Source organism: Eubalaena glacialis, chromosome 19 (assembly GCF_028564815.1).
Source record: "Eubalaena glacialis isolate mEubGla1 chromosome 19, mEubGla1.1.hap2.+ XY, whole genome shotgun sequence".
NCBI classification, from domain to species: Eukaryota; Metazoa; Chordata; class Mammalia; order Artiodactyla; family Balaenidae; genus Eubalaena; species Eubalaena glacialis.
Genome location: NC_083734.1, coordinates 55,007,763 through 55,020,285, shown reverse-complemented (window position 1 = coordinate 55,020,285; position 12,523 = coordinate 55,007,763). Strand labels below are relative to the sequence as shown.

The 12,523-nt window shown below is 52.9% G+C and overlaps 1 protein-coding gene across 6 annotated transcripts in view; it reads left to right on the top strand.

Annotated features, from left to right (window-relative positions):
- The window catches only part of SEPTIN9 (septin 9), a 165,336-nt gene that overhangs the window by 129,780 nt on the left and 23,033 nt on the right, over window positions 1-12,523 (top strand). The gene's annotated exons all lie outside the window — the stretch shown is intronic.

Genomic DNA, 12,523 nt, shown 5'->3' with positions numbered 1-12,523 from the left:
TTTACTCTGGGCCAGGTGCCCGGGGCCCCCAGTCTTAATGTCGAGGAGTTTCATTGAAGCGACCTTTGTCACCAACTGCTGGAGCTGCCTCCCTCCCTCCCTCCCCACGTGACGGAGGTGGGGACCAAGGCCGAGGCGAACGGTAGGTCGGGACGTGTCCACGACAAAATGTCATCCTCCCAGACTTTTCCTCGTGGGAAAAAGAACACGTTTTACGAGGCTTTTGTTTGCTGTTGGTTTAAGTGTAGTTGTTTAAAAAGTGGGAAAACAGAAGGATCTCCACTGTGTCACCTGCTGCCTGGGAGGTGCTGAGGGCAGGTGGGAAGGGGCCTTTCCGTCGTCTCTGGGCTCTGGGCTCTGGCCGCTTGCCGTCCACCCCGCCTCCACGGCCACCCTCTGGGGCTGGAGTGCTGGTGAGGAGCACAGTCGGGGCAGAGGAGGGGACCCCGGGGGGTGTGGGGCTGCGTGTCCAGGTGGCAGCGGGGGGAGGGCCGATGTGGCAGCTTCTGCTCAAATCGCTCACCTCCAGCAGGGCCACCCCAGCACGGCACCCGCTCAGCAGATGCCCGCCTCCTGCTTGCCTGGCACAAAGTTCCTCAGCTGTCCTTTTCCATCTTCCCAAAGTCTTGCCTGTCTCCCCAGCCTCCTCCAGGGCTCCCTGTGGAACTGGATGGCCTGGTCCCGTCTCCCCGAGGCTCCTGGGACCCCCCCCCCCACCCCGTGCGCCAGCAGCCACCTCTGTCCCCATTCACTCATTCACTCCCTCGTGCGTTCATCCACCAGTGCTTTTGGGGGCATCTGCTCAACAATCCTGAGTGGAAGAGGTGCCACCGTGCTTGGGCGCCAGGCCCCCCGTGGGCCGCGGAGGGAAGGACAGGAGACCTCTGTGTGCACCTCAGTTTCTGCGTTCAGCCTGCTGCCACTTCGTCGGGTTGTGGGGAGACGTGTGAGCTGGGCATGGGGGGTTGGTCCTCCGGTTTTGTGGGGTGGGTGGAGGTGAGGCAAACCCCCCTCCGTGGGTGCCCCCTGAGCTGGCTCCTCGTGGGGCTCTCCGAGGACGGCTGGGGAGTAAAGAGCTGATTCACACCACGGGGCACCCGGAGACCCGAGTGCGAAAGTTATAATTAAAGTTGCTCTTGAGCAACCCAGAGGCCCGTCTCCCTCTGCGGCCTGTGCTAACCCTGTAAAAGTGGGACTGAACTGAATTCTCTCTAGTTGTGGCTTGTTTGGCATCCTTAGGGTTTGGGATGGGGAGGGAGAGGACTTGGGCTTCTAGCAGATTTGGAGTGGGTCCTACCAAGAGGGCCCAGGAAATCCGGCAGCGGCCCCCCAGCAGCTCCGGCTCCCCCCATCATTTCCTCTGGGCCTGCGCTGAAGACGCTGACCAGACTCAGCCCCTGACCGGTCCGGCGGGGCCGCAGGTGGGTGCCAGACCTGAGTCCTGCTGCCGGGGCCGCTGCACCCCACTGGTTCAGATATGTGGAAGGGGTCTGAGCGGGTGTCTTGGGAAGCAAAGGTTTTCCCCTCTTGTCCGTCCTGCCCAGGGATTCAGGATGAGCCAAGTTCAACCTTTCTGATTGCTGATGGGCTGTGTTTTTATTTCCGCTTCCCCCTCCTTTCAGGGTGAGGTTTACGGCTTCCTTCTATAAAAGGGCCCTGCTCCCGGGTCATTCTGTGACTTGACAGGTTCCAGCCCATGACACTGAGGGCCCTTTTTAAAAATTCACGTTGAGTCCTTATGAGCATTGGTGGTGTGAGAAGGAGGCTGGGCAGGTATAGAGGTCACCAAAGTCACCGGGCTGAGGAGCCACCCACCTCCCCTGGGCTGCAGAATTGTAAGGGGGTGCCTTGCAGGCCAGATGCTGGGTCAGTGCTGGGGGCTGGCCGTGGACCAGAGGACACAGTCCCTGCTCTGGTTCCCTGGGGAGCTCAGTCATCAGCCTTCTTGTTGTTGATAATAGCTTTATTGAGAAATAATTCACTTTCCAGAAAATTCACTCTTTCAAAGTGTACAATTCAGTGGTTTTTGTGTATTCACAAAGTTAGGCAACCATCACCACTAATTCCAGAATATTTTTATCACCCCTCAAAGAGATCCATTAGCAGTAGCTTTCCATTCCCAACTCCCTGCTCCCAGCCCCTGGCAGCCACGAATCTGCTTTCTGTCTCCATGAATTTGCCTATTCTAGGTATTTTATAGAAGTGGAATCATATAGTAGGTGGCCTTTTCTGTCTGGCTTCTTTCACGTAGTGTAATGTTTTCAAGGTTCAGCCATATGTAACACGTCCATGTTCCATTCCTATTTATGACAGAATAGTATTCCATTTTATGGCTGCATCACATTCTGTTTATCCATTCATCAATTGATGGGCATTTGGGCTGTGTCCACTTTGTAGCTCTTTTGAATCACGCTGCAGTGAGCATTGGTGTCCAGGTTTGGGTGTGGACATGTGTGTTCATTTCTCTTGGGGAATTGCAGGGTCACTTGGGAAAGCTTGGCTCACCAGCACTGAGTCGGGGGTGCCCTGTTGGTCCCTCGGGCCCCACCCCCAGTGGCTGTGAGCATCTCGCATATCATGTCTCGAATCTGTGTCTCTGTGCAATTTGCTGGGGGTTCTTTTGTTTTCACTGTGAGTCCAGGGCCAAGCTCCGTGGAACAGGGTGAATCGACGTGGAATCAATGCATGGATGAGTTGGGGGCGGGGGGCAGGAGCAGAGGAGCCCGTTGGGTCTGCAGCTGGGGCCTGTCGCTGACTTCTAGTTTCCTTTGCCTGCATGGGGCCCAGAACAAGGCAGAAAGGGGAAATGGAAGGCTTGTGTGTCCTCTCCCAGGGAGACAGGGAAGCATGCAGCAGTGAGCTAGTTGCAGTGTGAGAGGAAGTGGGTGGATGGAAGGAGTGGGTGGGTTTGGCGTACCCTCCCCCAGGGGGACGTGCCCCTCTCCCCACCAGCCTTGACCCCGAGGGGGCGGGGAGGCGTTTCCTTCCTGGGAGGGTGGAAATGTGGGGTGGGGGGCTGCCTCTGGGATCCAAGGAGGGGGTGAGGGTGGCCGCAGTTCTCCCAGATCTGCAGGAGCTACATGCTACAGCGTTTCTGGACTGTTCTGTGCATCACACGCAGAAAAGTTAAGCTGTAGAGAGAACGCATGTCGGTTGTCTTTTTAAACCACCGCACAAGTGCAGCCGGGAAAGGCCCACCCCTGCACGCGTCTGGGCGCCCGCTGTGTCCATTCTCAGCGTCGCAGCCCAGGAGCACGCTGGGGAGGGCCCACTGGCGCGGTCTTTGGAAGGCGGCGGGGTGGCCAGGCTCCCTCCCTCCTCCTCTGGGCCCTCCCCACCCGGCAGCTGGAGGGACCTCTGCTTCTCACCAGTTCTCAGGCAGAAATTACCATATGAATGTGGCTCCTTCCCGGAGCCGGCGGCTGGAGAGACCTGGGAGGGGACAGGCTCCCACCCTCGGGGGCCTCCCAGTTCTGTGCTGACCGTGGCACAGATCGATCTGGTGGAAGACGCCGGGCATTTTCGATCCACAGTAGGTCCCCTCTGGATGCGGAGGGTGCGGGGGGTGGGTTGGGGTCTGCCTGCGGGCAGGGCAGAGCCTGCTGGGTCCCAGCAAGTGTGGGAGGCCCCGGGGACAGGCGTCCTCCCTCCTTTAACTTTCGTCTCAACTTGTAAGAGAACGTGTTGTTACCGTAGCTCTTGTTATTTTGGTCTGATGTCAAAAGGCTCAGCTAATTACAGCAGGAAATGTAGACTCTAAGGAAGGATGTGAGGACGAGGATCGGGAAGGATAAAGCAAATCTGAGCGCTCTGTAAACTGTAAAGTGCTGTGCACAGACCAGCCCAAGGGTCAGCCCTCCTCTGATGGCCCAGCCTGGTCCCTACTTGTGTCTTGATGAATACCCTTTGGCAGTTGACCAAATCACTCTTAAGTATGGGCTGGTGATATGTCACATTTAACTGCTGGACAGCAAATTAATGGATACCTAGTGACTGGTAGCCTGGCCACTCCACGTAGGGGACCCACTGCTCGCCACAGCACCGGCCAGGCAGGCCAGGCCAGCTGCAGCACGGGTGCAGCGTGCCTGAGGTTTCAGAGTTAGCACAGAGCCCAGGGTGGGTCCAGGTGTTCGGACCTGAGCCCCCTGCACACCAGCCCTGCCTGCCTCAAGCTTCTGGGAGAGACCCCACGTGCCTTGAAGCCCCAGTTAGGGGTGGGTGAGGAAGGCGGTAGGGATTAGGGACCGCCCAGTCTCCCCACCTCAGTGGGCGCCCCCATCCCCCCACTGACTGTTTCCTGAGCAAAATGTCCTGAATGGGCAGGAGCTGTCCCAGGATGTCCATCCATCCTTCCGCCGAGGTGCTTTGTGGCTGCAGGAGGATGGAAACCGGAAATTGTTCACATCTCATTCACACGCTGCCACACACTGAAAGCCGAACGAGGGGGAAGCCCATGGGAAAGGATGCAGGCCAGCACTGCGGGAACCTCGCAGAGGGGCCAGGGCTGGAGAGGCGCCACCTGGATTGACCCGGGAGCAGTGGCCGGTCCCGCGATGCTCTGGGAAGAGAGGAGGGCAGGAGGAAAGGGCAGTGAGCTCACCTTTCATTCATTCATTCATTCATTCAACATCTTACTTACTGGGCGCTCGGATGTGTAAGGTTTTGTGAGCAGCAAAGGAGACAGACGCAGGCGTTCAGCAGAGGAAGACAAAATCTGCAATTACATGTTGTGCACAGGGCCACTCCGGAAGAGAACCATGGGACCCAACGGGAGTCCCCCTGAGCAGTGCTGAGGGAGAACCTCTCTGAGGAACCTTGTTTGAGCTGCAGAAAGGAGCCAGGGAGACGGTGCACATATCAAAACTGGAGAGGTGGGCATGTGCTTGTATTTTATTAACAAATGCTTAGAGCATTTACAGTGCCAGGCACTATTCTCCGTGCTTTGTAAATATCTCGTTTGGTCCTCATAGTACTCTTACGAGGCAAATATTGTTATCCCATTTCACACATAAGAAAATTGAGGCACAGAGAGGTTAAGTTACTTGCTCAGGGTCACACAGGGAGTCTGGGATGGAACAGGATCCCAGCCCCAGGATTCTGGGGCCCCGGGATCTTGTGTTTTCCCAGGTACAGGGAGAACTAGTTAGGGTTTCGAGCCAGGGGAATGATGCGATTAATTTGTTTTAAACAGGCCTTCCTGGTGCTTTGAGAAGGATGGACTGCGGGGGAGGGCAGTTGATGGTGATGGTTTGGATTGTGGGAGCCGTGGAGGGAGGGAGGCAGGGCGACTGCCTGCAGACGTGTTGGATTCGGATTGATAGGACTTTGGGATGGATGATTGGATCTGGGGAGATGGAACGGGGGGGACCAAGGCTGGCCCCTGGATTTCTAGCTGTCATAAATGGATGCATGGAGATGCCGTTACTCACAGGGGCAGGGGGTGGGGTGGGGAGGGTAGGCTCGAGGTCCAGAGTTCAGTCTGGGGCATGTTCAGTGGGAGACATCTAGACTTCACTAGGGCAGGGGCCACAGATACCCAGTTCTGGGCAGGGGGCCTGCCATAGCGGGACATCTCTGCTGAGTCATGATGGACTCGGGACCGGTCAGGTTGGCACTGGTGTATGAATCTGGACAGAGTTTGGCATTCAATGCCCAGAGGATGGGCGAAATCACTGGGGAGAGTGTCCAGCTGGGACCAGACCTGATTCTATAGGTGGAGGAGGAGCCAGCGAGGCAGCTGAGAACCAATAGCCAGAGACAGCGGAGAATCAGCAGAGGAAAAGCTGGGCCGTCAGGGGCTGCATCCCTGCGAGTTGGGGTGCGGGATGACCCCTGTGCGTTTGCTCTTCAGAGGATGGGCGGCTCCATCTGGTCAGAGCCCCAAGTCCAGAGGTACACCCAAGCTTCATGCACAGTGGGGGCATGCAGGGGCCCCAGGAGGCTGGGCCCTTCCTGCTTCGCTCTGGTGTCCGACCCGCATGGGGCTCAGGGCTGTCTGTGCACCCTGCCCGCAGCCAGCTTCTCCCCCGGGCAGTGTTTCAAGGGTGATGAACGTGTCTCCCAAGGGGTGGCCAGGCAGCTGTCCACACACGCTGCTTTCTTCTGGAGTGAGCCTGGGGTAGGCAGATGTGTGTGTCTCTGAGGCTGCTTGGATAGGCGGGCCATCCATCCGCATCCTCACCTCAGAGAGCGTTTGAAGTCGTGGCTTAGGGTGTGTCCTAAGATTTCACAGGCCTGCTGTGGCGCATCCGCTCCCCTCAGTGGCTCCCTTGGAAGAACAGGGGCTCGAGGTTGTGTGGGGTGGGGAGCAGTGGGGTCTTTCCGACAGGCAGGGCTCTGAGCAGCCCTGCAGGCAGGTGGGCACAGTCTAGGTGGGCCGTCTGCAGAGCGCACACGGAGGGAGCCATGTAAGGGGCCTTGCAGGTGCCCAGGCCATGAGCACACTGCTTCCTGACCTGCTGCCCGGAGTTGGCGGGGTGGGGCGGGGGGGGGGGAGGGGGGAACATGACTCCAGCTTCCCCAGCTCACATCAGCCCGGAGCTGGGGCTGCCATTGGATGGCTGACATCGTTCTAAATGGTCCAGAGCTGCTGACCCTTCATTTCTTCCCCCCCAACCTTCCCAGACCCTCCAGCCAGTGGTACGAAGTGTCCTGCCTCCTTAAGGGGTCATTGGTCAGGCTTCCACTCCTGCCCCAGGAATTCCCCCCTCCCCGCTTGTCCCCCTCCCTGGCCCTGCCTTCAGCCCCTGCCTCTCTGCCTCTCTGAAGGGACCAGGGCAGGGGGAGACCTTAAGCAGCATCCCGGAGCCTGAGTGGACGGATCTGCACAAGAGAAGGGCATTGCTTGATACCTTTGAGGGGAAAAGCTCTTTTCCTGCTTAGCTCCTGGCAGCGGGACGCCCTGTTGCACCCCAGAGACCCCTGTCTAGTTCGTGTTATTTTAAATGATCTCATCCGTTGCAGGAGGTGGAGCCCCCAGCGCCCCTAGCCTCCCCAGCCACGGAGCTCTGGTGTGCATCTACTGACAGTCCTGCTGATAGCAGAGGGGGCTGGGGGCAGGACGCTCTGCCCCTCCCCTTCTTAGGGGGACATCCCTGATAAGAGGAAATTCCACCCTGTGACAAATGGCTACTTTCCACCCATCAGAGGGGGAAGATCTTTTCTTTCTCTCTTTAACTTGGCAAGCATTTGCCAAGAATTAACGGAGGAATCTCTGTGGCCGGCTGCTTTGGACGCGGTGGGCGGGCTGGCCAGGGCCGGATTCTGGGTTTGCCTTGGGGCAGGGGCCCATCATGCTGGAAGGTTCCCTGGGGTGGGAGGCGGCTCGGGGGCACATTCCCTGATCCTGCGAGGTGAGTGGGCGGTGGAACAGGAAATGAAAGATAAATCCCTTGACACAGGAAGTCGGAGGCCTCTTCCCTGGCCTTCACCGCAGCATCAATTCTGCAGAGGCCGCTTTTTAGGAAGTGAATGGGACGGAGTGCAGGTTGGAGCCTGCTCTGACCAAAGATTGATGTCTCAATAGGCCGCTGAGCCCGGGTGAGGAGCTCGGCTGGAAGAGGAGGCGGGAGGCGGGCTGGAAATGAGAGAACAGAAGGGGCCTCTTCCAGAAGGGGGGCGGGCTCAGAGTTGGACGCCGTCCAAATCTGGCTCTAACGACCGACGCCAATTGAAACCGTGTTGGCAGAAATGAAGAGCTTCTTGAGATTCTTTCCTGGACAAAAGAGAAGAAGTTTGCTTCAAAGGGTTTGGCGAGAGAAAAGGGCAGCCAGTAAGAGTGGAGAACGCCTCCCTCCAGGACTTTGGGGCGCCCTGGGCCCCTGAATGAATAGAGTCGGGTGAGGACGGCGCTGTTCCTGCCGTGACCTCTCCCAGGTCCCGCAAAGGGCGCAGGGTCGTGGGAACTCTCTCCACCCAATCTCTCCTCACACAGAAACCGTAAAACTGCAGTTTCATTTTGGGTCTCCTCTTGGGAAAGAGCAGGGGCTCCAACGGGGAGAGATGCAGCCGTTGCATTTGCAAACCCTGTCTTTCTCTGGAGAGGCCTTCACCTTTGTGCTGGATTTCTAAGCTGGGTTTCAGGCCAGAGGGCAAAGTCTCAGATTTCTGGCCTCATGCTTACTGATCAGGCGGGGAGACGCTTCCTGCCCTGTACAAAGTGTGAAGTGTAATTCGATTTGGAATTAGTTATCAAATTAGATGAGCCACGTGCACTTTAAAAATTCATGCCTTGATCCCTGCCTGCACAAATTTGCAAAATTTGGTCGTTTATATTCAGTGTTTCCATCTTTAGAAGGGAACAGGAAGTTCCCCTGTGACATTTATGGGGAGTTTGTAGTGGCTTGGCTAGGTTAACGGGGACACAAGGAAAAGCGGAATCCAGTAAATGGGAAAAGATTCTGTTTCAAAGCCCTGCAGAGAATGGCACCCCTTACATCCCTGCCTGGCCCCCCCCGACCCCCCGCAGCTTTCTCCTCGGGCTCAGGGATGGAGACCAGCTGTTCATAGCCTCTTTTACCGCCTTTGATCATTTTTTAAATTTTTTATTATTTATTATTATTATTTAAAAAAATTTTTTTTTGGCTGTGCCACGTGGCTTGTGGGATCTTACTTAGTTCCTTGACCAGGGATCAAACTCATGCCCCCTGTAGTGGAAGCTCAGAGTCCTAACCACTGGACTACCACGGGATTCCCTGATTTTTTTTTTTTAATAAATTTATTTATTTATTTACTTATTTATTTTTGGCTGCATTGGGTCTTCATTGCTGCGTGCAGGCTTTCTCTAGTTGCGGTGAGCGGGGGCTACTCTTCGTTGCGGTGAGCGGGGGCTACTCTTCGTTGCAGTGTGCGGGGGCTACTCTTCGTTGCAGTGTGCGGGCTTCTCATTGTGGTGGCTTCTCTTGTCGCGTAGCCCGGGCTCTAGGCACATGGGCTTCAGTGATTGTGGCTCGCGGGCTCTGGAGTACAGGCTCAGTAGTTGTGGCGCACGGGCTTAGTTGCTCCGTGGCACGTGGGATCTTCCCAAACCAGGGCTCGAACCTCTGTCTCCTGCATTGGCAGGTGGGTTCTTAACCACTGCACCACCAAGGAAGTCCCTCCCTGATCATTTTTTTAAACTCTTTCTCACCCTTCTCTCACCATGGAACCCAGAACATCTTTGCATGTTGAGAAGTTCAATTCAGAGATAATGTGATTAAATTCTAAGTTCTCATTAGACCAAATTAGTTTCATCAAGAAAGCTAGGGGTTCTTTGATGAACCACCCCAAGATTGTCCAAATTTATTTGCATGTGTCTGTCTTCATGTGTATTTTTTTTTTAGGGAGAGTGTCCTTACCTTTCAACAGCTTCTAAAAGAGGTTTGTGATATATACACAAAAATCCTGAATTGCTGTGCCAGACTGGGTTCCTTGCATGTAAGGGACTACTGTGAATCTGCCTGGAAGTTTTAGGCTAATAAACATTTGAATAAATGAACTTCATGTTCCTATGTGCCACCACTGTTTTCATTCAGACTGATTTTAAGCCTATAGTGTCTTCTTTTTGTTTGTTACTAAGTAATAGGTACTCAATAAATATTTGTTGAATTAATCATCATTGTGGTCCTGGTCCACCAGGACCCCAGGATCTTTTTCAACCATTATCGTTTATAGCCATTTTTAAAAATTGAAGTATTGTTGATGTACAATATTACATAAATTACAGGTGTACAATATAGTGATTCAGTTTTTAAAGGTTATACTCCATTTATAGTCATAAAATATTGGCTATATTCCCTGTGTTGTACAATATATCCTTGTAGCTTATTTTATATGTAAGAGTTTGTACCTCTTAATCCCCTACCCCTATCTTGTCCCTCCCCCTTCCTTCTCCCCACTGGTAACCACTGGTTTCTTCTCTATATCTGTATCTGCTTCTTTTTTGTTATATTCACTAGTTTGTTGTATATTTAGATTCCATGTTTAAGTGATATCATACATTATTTGTCTTTCTCTGTCTGACTTATTTCACTTAACATAATACCCTCCAAGTCCATCCATGTTGTTGCAAATGGCAAAATTTCGTTCTTTTTTGTGACTGAGTAGTATTCCATTGTGTGTGTGTGTGTGTGTGTGTGTGTGTACACACATACATATGCACCACATCTTCTTTATCCATTCACTTGTTAATGGACACTTAGGTTGCTTCCATATCTTGGCAGTTGTAAATAATGCTGCTATGAACATTGGGGTGCATGTATCTTTTTGAATTAGTGTTTTTGATTTTTTCAGATATATACCCAGGAGTGGAATTGCTGGGTCATATGATAGTTCTATTTTTAGTTTTTCAAGAAACCTCCACACTGTTTTCCACAGTGGCTGCACCAGTTTACATTCCCATGAACAGTGTATGAGGGTTCCCTTTTCTCCACATCCTCGCCAACATCCGTTATTTGTGTTCCTTTTGATGATAGCTATTCTGACAGGTGTGAGGTGGTATCTCATTGTGGTTTTGATTTGCATTTCCCTGATGATTAGTGATGTTGAGCATCTTTTCCTCTGCCTGTTGGCCATCTGCATTTCCTCTTTGGAAAAATGTCTGTTCAGTTCTTCTGCCCATTTTTTAATCAGGTTTTTTTTTTTTAGTGTTGAATTGTATGAGCTGTTTGTATATGTTGGATATTAATCCCTTATATGTCATTATCATTTGCAAATATTTTCTCCCATTCAGTAGATTATCTTTTCTTTTTTTGATGGTTTCCTTTGCTGTGCAAAAGCTTTTAAGTTTAATTAGGTCTCATTTGTTTACTTTTGCTTTATTTCCTTTACTTTAGGAGACAAATCCAAAAAAACATTGCTACCATTTATGTCAAAGAATGTTTGGCCTATGTTTTCCTCTAGGAGTTTTATGGTTTCCGGTCTTTTAGGCCCTTAATCCATTTTGAGTCATTTTTGTATATGGTGTGAGAGAATATTCTAATTTCATTCTTTTACATGTAGCTGTCCAGTTTTCCCAGCACCACTTATTGAAGAGACTCTATACCCCATTGTATATTCTTGCCTCCCTTGTTGTAGATTAATTGACCATAAGTGTGTGAGTTTATTTCTGGGCTCTCTATTCTGTTCCATTGATCTATGTGTCTGTTTTTATGTCAGTATGGTACTGCTTTGATGACTGTAGCTTTGTAGTATAGTCTGAAGTCAAGGAGTGTGATTCCTCCAGCTCTGTTCTTCTTTCTCAAGATTGTTCTTATAGCCATATCTTTGACATCTTCTCCAGGGCAGTTTCTTCTCCAAGGTCCACCCGCCTCTGTACATGTGTCTGGTTTCCAGTCCCATCGCTGTTCTGTTCTCTTTCGTTCACCGGCATTTCCTGAGCTGGTTAATAACAGTGTCTCCGTCAACTTAGTCACTTGTATGAGAAGTGGGGAGTCGTCTTTGAGGCCCCTGTGGGTTTTGTCAGTTCTAGTTGGGGCCTCGTGGAGGTGGAGGTTTAGGATGAGGATGGACATTTTGACATCTGCTTGGCATCAATCCACCTGGAACCTCTGGCTGGGGCACCAGGTGTGTGGGCTTCTGATGTGCCAGGGTTTGCCTTCATCAGCACCGGTGTCTTGGGGGAGCTGTAGGTAATCCTGAGAGGGCCCTGGAATCCTGGACCCTGTGCTGAGCCTGGCGGCTGGCATTGAAGAGCTTGGCCTGCCAGGCTTGGCCTGCAGGCTCCTTTTCTCAGGAGTTCATGGAGACTAAGATGCTAATGCACTCAACAGGCCTTTCCAGATGGCTGGGTGGGATTCCCTCCCGGCAGCTCCTGGGGAGAGCACCCAAAGGAGGGAGGGGCTGGAGCCCTGAGGCCTCAGAGCGGTACCCCAGCATCTGGCACTTTCTGGGTCTTTGCTGTAGGAAACCTATACTTCTTTTAGCCTTTTCTTGGCCTGTGGAGTCACCCTGCCTGCCATTCACTAGCTGTGTGACCATAATAAGTGACAAAAGCACTGTAGGCCTCAGTTTCCTCATCTGTGAAATGGGGAAACTAACAATACCTGATGTGTAGGGTTGTTGTGATGTTCCCTTAGTTGGTGCGCGGAAGGCGTTTAGAATAGCGCCTGGTGCAGAGCAAGCCCAGCAAACGCTGGCTGTTGTGATTTGCGTCATCCCTTTGTTGGTTTGTTCATTCGTTCGGCAAACATTTAGTCTTGGACTTGCCACGTGCCAGACCCTGCTCCAAATGTGGCAGCACAGGAGTGAGCATAATGGCTGAGGTTTGTGGGTTCGTGAATCTTACGTGGGGGGGACACGTGGTAAAAGTAAACCACACACATCACTGTTTGGTTATCATTGTGGAGACTGTATAAAGTGGAGCGCAGGCCCAGCAAGAGAGCAGTGAGGGCGGCTAATCTGGGCGCCAGGCCGGGCCCTGCAGGCCTGTGCAGCACCCAGGGAGGTGGGAGGGAAGGAAGGGGCAGCTCTGGTCACTCTGTCCCCCTGGCACTTCCTCCATCGGGGACATGCCCGTCTTTAAGAAGCCTCCTTGCAGGGGGCAAGG